We start from the raw sequence: 7,213 nt of genomic DNA, 5'->3' as shown, positions 1-7,213 counted from the left end.
GTGTGTGTGTGTGTGTGTGTGTGTGTGTGTGTGTGTGTGTGTGTGTGTGTGCGTGCATGCGTGCTGGTGTGTGTGTGTGTGTGTGTGTGTGTGTGTGTGTGTGTCCGTGCATGTGTGTGTGTGTGTATGGATGTACAGTGTGTGTGTACAGAGACAACAATATACAGTAGATTTGGTTTACAGCAAGTTGCAGTTTTCACCTCATATCTTTCTTTCTTTCTCTCGCTCTTTTTCTCTCACTTCCTCATTCCCAAACTCATACACACTTTTACATATTAAACCTCCTTATACCTTGTATGTGTGTGAGTGATTGTGTGTGAGAATGAGACAGGACTAAGTGTGCTCTCATGAAGTGTTGTTTTTCATTTGTGCTGTTTCATGTGTCTTTGAGGTAAACAGATTTATGATCTTGACCCAGCTTGACCTCAATGTTTTGAATTGTTTGAACTTCAAAGTCCTTTGATAATGTCTCTTTAGCAAACAGACATACACAGCCATACATATACTCATTGAAGTAAATAAAAACACCTGGCTGCAAAGCCAAAGCTTCAAATATGTGTAGTTTGGCTGGATGGTCATTTCATTCCTGTGATACGCATCAAGCAGTAAGATGAAGAGGAGCTTCTCTGTGGGAACAAGAGGTCTCATGCAGCCCCTAACTTCAGTATTTTCAGGGCCCACGCGTTATGCCATTACGAGTGGCATAAATAAGAATTAATGACGTGGAATCCTTCTTTGATTTATTCTTTACCCCTGAGATCATCAGCAGTATTGTCGACATGACACACCTGCATGGGGGACGTTCGGTGGCAAACTGGAGGGATGTTGATGCCACAGATGTTTGAGCAAACATTGGATAGGATAGTGCAGAGGAATGTAGCGCAGCTACGGGATGGGATCCTCTGTGTCCTCTCCACTTTCAGGGGAAGGGTCAGACGAAGAACGATCAGACTCCACCACAAACATCTGATCATTTCTCTAAGCATGGCTTCACGTGGCGGCGCAACGAATATTCTTGTTACTCCTGGGGCAATCTCTGGTGCTATCATCCCCTTTGTGGTGTGATGAGGAGGAGATCACTAAGCACTTTAGTGAACATCAGGCTTTTTCCATCTGAATGGTTTTGTAGTCCTTCATACATCTCAACCTCATCACCATCTTGTTGTTCCTCAGCAGTTCCTCAGCAGCTCCTCAACCTCCTCAGCAAAGGACCTCATGGATTCCTCTGTATCAACGTGGGATTCGGGGCAGAATTGTTCCTTCTTCTCTGCCCCGATCTGATAAATGAACTGTTTGGCAAAAAAGTGTTTTATCTTTGTGCTGACTCCTTTCAAGAACAGTTCAGATCCACACCAGATTCTCCTTCTCAGGGTGTTTCTGTTTCAGAGGATGAGTCCTGCAGCTGAAGTTAGGGGCTGCATGAGACCTCTTGTCCCACAGAGAAGCTCCTCTTCATCTTACTGCTTGATGCGTATCACAGGAATTAAATGACCATCCAGCCAAACTACACATATTTGAAGCTTTGGCTTTGCAGCCAGGTGTTTTTATTTACTTCAAGGAGTATATGTATGGCTGTGTATGTCTGTTTGCTAAAGAGACATTATCAAAGGACTTTGAAGTTCAAACAATTCAAAACATCGAGGTCAAGCTGGGTCAAGATCATACATCTGTTTACCTCAAAGACACATGAAACAGCACAAATGAAAAACAAAACGCCATGAGAGCACACTTAGTCCTGTCTCATTCTCACACACAATCACTCACACACATACAAGGTATAAGGAGGTTTAATATGTCAGAGTGTGTATGAGTTTGGGAATTAGGGAGTGAGAGAAAGAGAGAAAAAGAGAAAGAAAGAAAGATATGAGGTGAAAACAGTGACTTGCTGTAAACCAAATCTACTGTATATTGTTCTCTCTGTGCACACACCCTGTACATCCAGACACACACACAAACACACACATTTCTCAGATGATACCACTCTTCCACATCCATACCAACACACCTACATCATATGAGTTGCATACATGTATTCCAATGGCTGTCAGGGCCCCATTATACAACAGGCAAAGAAACCAAGAAATGACAAGCATGTAATTCAATGGTAAAATGTCACATCTGGTTTTTACAGTAAAAAGGACAAATTGAACTATTTTCCTCCAATATAAAACCCTGACATTACAAAATGCATGATTTTATACCGGTATGGCAGAGAGATCAAAAGATGTGGTTATAATGGGAGTGGATGGGACATTTTTGTCCGTGAGTGGCTAATGTGTGACTTTTTTGTTTAATCTGATTTTGTGCAAATACTAATTATCCACCAAAATCAATGTTGCTGCTAATCTTTGACATATCCAAGACTGTGATAAAAAAAAAAGCCGACCCCCCCAACATTTATTATATGGAAAATAACTGCCTTTTTGTGCATGTTTTTCATAGAAAACGCAAATTCGTGTTTTCAAACTGGCAGTTAAAGGGTTAAAATCCTGAACATAATTTAACATTTGGTATTTTTGATCAGGACTGAAGTTGCTTGAAAGATTTAACCCCAAAAAGTTAAAAAAGATATGAATCTGTTGTCATTTTAGAGCAGTTTTTGGAAGTGGACATTTTTGTCCCGAATGACTAATTTGTAACTTTTTTGTTCAATCTGATTTTGTGCAAAAACTAATAATGCAACAAAATCCATTTTGTTGCTAATCTTTGACATATCCAAGACTGTAATAAAAAAAAAAGAGCCAGTCCCCAGATATGTATTTTTTGGAACATAACTCATTTTCTCTGTTTTCATCATGAAAAAAAACAGCAGTTTCATGTATTCAAAATGGCATTTAAAGGGTTAAAATCCTGAAAATTATTACATGTTTGGTATTTTCTATTAGGGCGGAAGTTGCTTTAAAGATTGAACCCAAAAAAGTTGTGAAAAAAACCTTTTAATATAATGTTTTTATCAAAGTCTTTTGCAGTGGACATTTTTGTCTCGAATGACTAATTTGCGTAGTCCAATCGAATGATACCGGAGGGTTAAGTTAATGTGATCATATATTTTTGTTTGTTTTTCTTACAATGCATTTGACGTCTATGTATGCACCACCATATACAGCAAGGCAAAGTCCTTGTTTGTGTAAACCTCCTTGGAAACAAATCTGATTCTGATTGTGATTCATGCGTTCTTCTTCCCCCCCCACACACACACTCCAGATCTGTGATTGGTAGGTTGTGTTGTATTGTAATGAATGCTGGGGCTTTGAAGTCTTTCTTTAGCTGTGTTCATCATGACTCTGTTCTGACCTCAGTATTCAGCTTTCATGTTTCTACAGAACTCTTTCTATCTTAAGCTGTGCTAATGTGCTCTAGCATTGAGCTTAGCATGCAGCGTGAAGCCGTGCTGCAGAACTTTGTTTTGGTTGGTTTCAGCCAGCAGTCCCATCAGCTCTGTTAGTGCTCTGCTGCCACAACTCACTCTTTCTGTGATGCAAAAGAGCCGCCTGGAGGGGATCTGCTAGAAGAAAAGTCTCCCAAGTGGAAACTAGGAATTATTCAGCTTATCCCACTTAGCACTCCATCTGGCCTGGAGCCCTGCTGCTGCCTCAGAGCCTTTTCGTTTGGGTTATTTTCAGTTTTTTCATGTATTTCTGATATTATATCGTTTATTTCACAAACTGCTATCCTGCAGTGTGGTGCTTCTGTAGCACTATACTTCTAATGTGGTATTTGATTTAAATTCTTCAATTTATTTATGAAATTAAAGGCATGTTTAGGAAAAATATCGACATTGTAAAAACTGAAATCTTGACTTTAATTAAATGTTTTATGGGTTTAACCCGATTTCACAAAAATGTATTAGGTTAGTTGAAAGCAATAATGTGAAGTTAAAATAAAAAAGATTAGGTTCAACTTAATATCATTGCTTTCAACTAACCCAATACAGTGCTGTGAAATCTGTTAACATGAGACATTGAATTAAAGTCAACGTCTGTTTTTTTCAGGGTACAAAGAGAGCACAAGAGTCCTCCATCGATACCATCAGCCGCAGCCTCTCTTCTCCATTCAGCCTCATCACAGGATCTTTTTTCATTCACATAACGCTCAGTGCTCACCTCGTTCAATTTCCTCCTTCCTTCCTGTGTCTGTGATGAAAACATAAGCTGCAGCTCTGTGCTGTCCTGGAAGCAGTAAATCTAGCAGCAGACGGACACGGCCGACAGAGAGAAAACGCGATCTAACAGTGGTCATGTCCTGGTGTGTCTTCTGGAACTATAAATCTTCATTTGCTGCGTCTCAGCTCGTGCTGCGTGGCTCTGCCAGCTGCTGCTGAGTGTGGCTCTGAGCCGGACAGCGCTGTTCAGAGGGGCTGCATGTGGGGAGCAGCTGCTGAGCGCCAACACAACGCTCATTCAGGTTCTATCATCCATACGCTCGTACTCGGGGAAATTATGAATCATAATTTGTAGCAATGCCTTTTTCAGGGAAACGGAAGAAAACAACATGCCTGCTGCTTGTCTGAGGATGCATACAATGACAAACTGAAACATTGACTTTTATTAAATGTATTATGTCAACAAATGTCACATATTTACCCATGTACAACTGTATAAGGTTAATTGAAAGCAATAATATTACATTGAACCTAATATTTTGTATTCATCTTACAGTTATGTTAGATCTGTTGACATAATCTATTGAATTCAAGTCCATGTTTCCGTTGTTTCAGTGTACAGTGCATGCTTCAGCTCGATACTCTTCATCCGCTGCATTCAGGGTGATATGTTGAGCTTAAAGGAAATACACATCTTTATCAGAAGTCCTTTATTAGTTCCACAGCGGGGAAATGTACAGCGTTACTGCAAACAGTGGCATAGCAGGTCAAAGAGAAAAGGCTTATTATTAATATAGAGAAGAAAAGCACACATTAGTTATACTAGAATACAAATAAAGACAAATAGGTAAGTGCACATCCATGGCTAAAAATGATGAGCAGCAACTTCAGAACTTAGTGACGTTTGTAATTAAGGTGTTGGAAAAAAGGTTGGGTCATTCATTACAATGATGGTTTTATGATTTATTATGTTGCAGTTGTATTTCAGTTTGTTCATAACATTTGCCTACTTTTCAACAGTATTGATGATGCTACTAACGACACAGTTTTACTTCAGAGCATGATTTAAAATGATTTCACTTGCTGTGCTGAGAAAGACGTGATCAGTTCAGATTGTGAAGCGAGCTGTGAAAGTTGTACTTTGCTGTTCTTTATCTCTCACTCCTCCACTCTGCCTGTCTCTCATGTCTCTCTCTGCTTCCTGGTGTACTTTGACTGGCAGTGAGGTCTCCCCAACATAACTGTTTGGTCTCCATATTATATTCATTTGGCATTTGCTTTATCCAATATAGAAAAATCACTGCCTGTAAATATAAAAACTGTGCGATATACACACATTTACAATTGACCCTTTATTATTTTACGATGTATTAAACTGTGTTAATGGTACCTTCAATACCTTTAAACATTTACTTACATTTTAAAATACTGCTACTTATATTATTCCATGGCGTACTTATTATTTTTAAATGACGTGCGCTTGCCTTTCTGTTTAATATATGATTCTACTCCCCTTTCCCCGCTGCAGGATACATAAAGGATTCTGATTCTGAGAGAGTGGGCCTCCTGGTTCAATGTGTGTGAGTTGGAATGAGATCTGTTTTCTGCAGATCCAACTCATTGTGATAAATGAACCTTGAGATGACGAACACTGTTGTATTTATTACAATACATTTCATAACATGACATTTGATTTAGCTGATGCTTTTATCCAAAGTGACAATAAGTGCAGTAACAAGGACACAACATCAACAGGAACACATGCTGCTGGGGCATTCTTTTCATACGGGCTGAACTCTTAACCCTTAGATGCATAAGTGGGTCTTTTTGGACCCGGTGAGGTGGTTTTCTTGAAGTATCTTTGTAATTACATTTTATTATCATTTCATATTCTTCAAAAAACATGTTTTTTCATCATGCCATTCACATTTTAAATTTACATTTGAAGAAATTGTAGTTTTTGTATTACTACCCCAAGCTTAAGTGGGTCAACAATGACCCGCATGCATATTCTATGGACTTTTTTTTTTTTTTCAAAATGTAAAAAAAAGTCTAAAATTATAAATAGTGAAAAATTAAATATAAAATATTTCTAGTGTGAACCAAAATATAATACTAAATATTATACAAGTGATTTTTCTTATCCAAAATGACAAAAAATGGCATAAAAACACATATCATTCTAATACGGGTCCTTTTTGACCCACTTATAGAAGAGTGTAGGGTCCATCACTCGCGCATCTAAGGGTTAAGTGCCATCTTTCTTTGTGTGTGTGTGCTGGGTTTAGTGGCAGGTACGAGCGGGTGAGTTTCAGTCTGCGACAGCACATATAGAGACTTTCTGCTGACCTGATGTCAATGGGGAGCTCGCTCCACCATTTTGGGTCAGGATAGCAAACAGGCGTGTTGTAGTTGAGGGGGTTTCTGAGTCCAACTCCCAGTGAGGGAGCAGCGAGCTGATTGGCTGATGCAGATCGAAGTGAGAGAAGTACAGGGAAATAAATAGCCTCATTTTCTTATCAGAAGTATTTTCTTTAGATGTGGGTATTTTTGCCAGGTCGTATTGTCGAGTTGTTGAACTTAATATCACTGTCAGTCAGTATGGAATCTTTAAATGTATTCCAGCTGATATTTAAAACATGTGTTTTTATCGTTTGTTTGTATGTATACTGCAGTTACTTAATATATTGTAATTATGCATTGTTGCAAGTTGTGATATCTATTTATAACAAATGCACAACCAAACATATTATTTAGTTCTATAGAGGCTTATTACAATTGACATTACCGAGTCATCTTTACTAACAATGTTGCTCATCATACTGATAATATGATTTTGTGATGAAGGCTGTGATTAGAGGACAGGAAGTGTTGGTAATATTGTTTATTTTTTGTTAGCTCTTTTTTGCCAGGCAATACTTCAGGATTAATTTAAGGAACAGATGTTTCAATGGGAGCTGAAGCTGAAGCTCTTCGATTAGCTGACGGAGTAATTTGCCATTGCCAGCCATAATAATTCAACTAGAGACACAGGTGATTCATTCAAGACACAAGAAAGATTTGGATTCAAAGCAGAACAAAAATCCTGTGTCCCAGGAATAACTGGCTGCC

The sequence above is a fragment of the Gymnodraco acuticeps genome, unplaced genomic scaffold (genome assembly GCF_902827175.1).
Source record: "Gymnodraco acuticeps unplaced genomic scaffold, fGymAcu1.1, whole genome shotgun sequence".
Taxonomy (NCBI): Eukaryota; Metazoa; Chordata; class Actinopteri; order Perciformes; family Bathydraconidae; genus Gymnodraco; species Gymnodraco acuticeps.
This window is presented reverse-complemented; position numbering follows the sequence as displayed.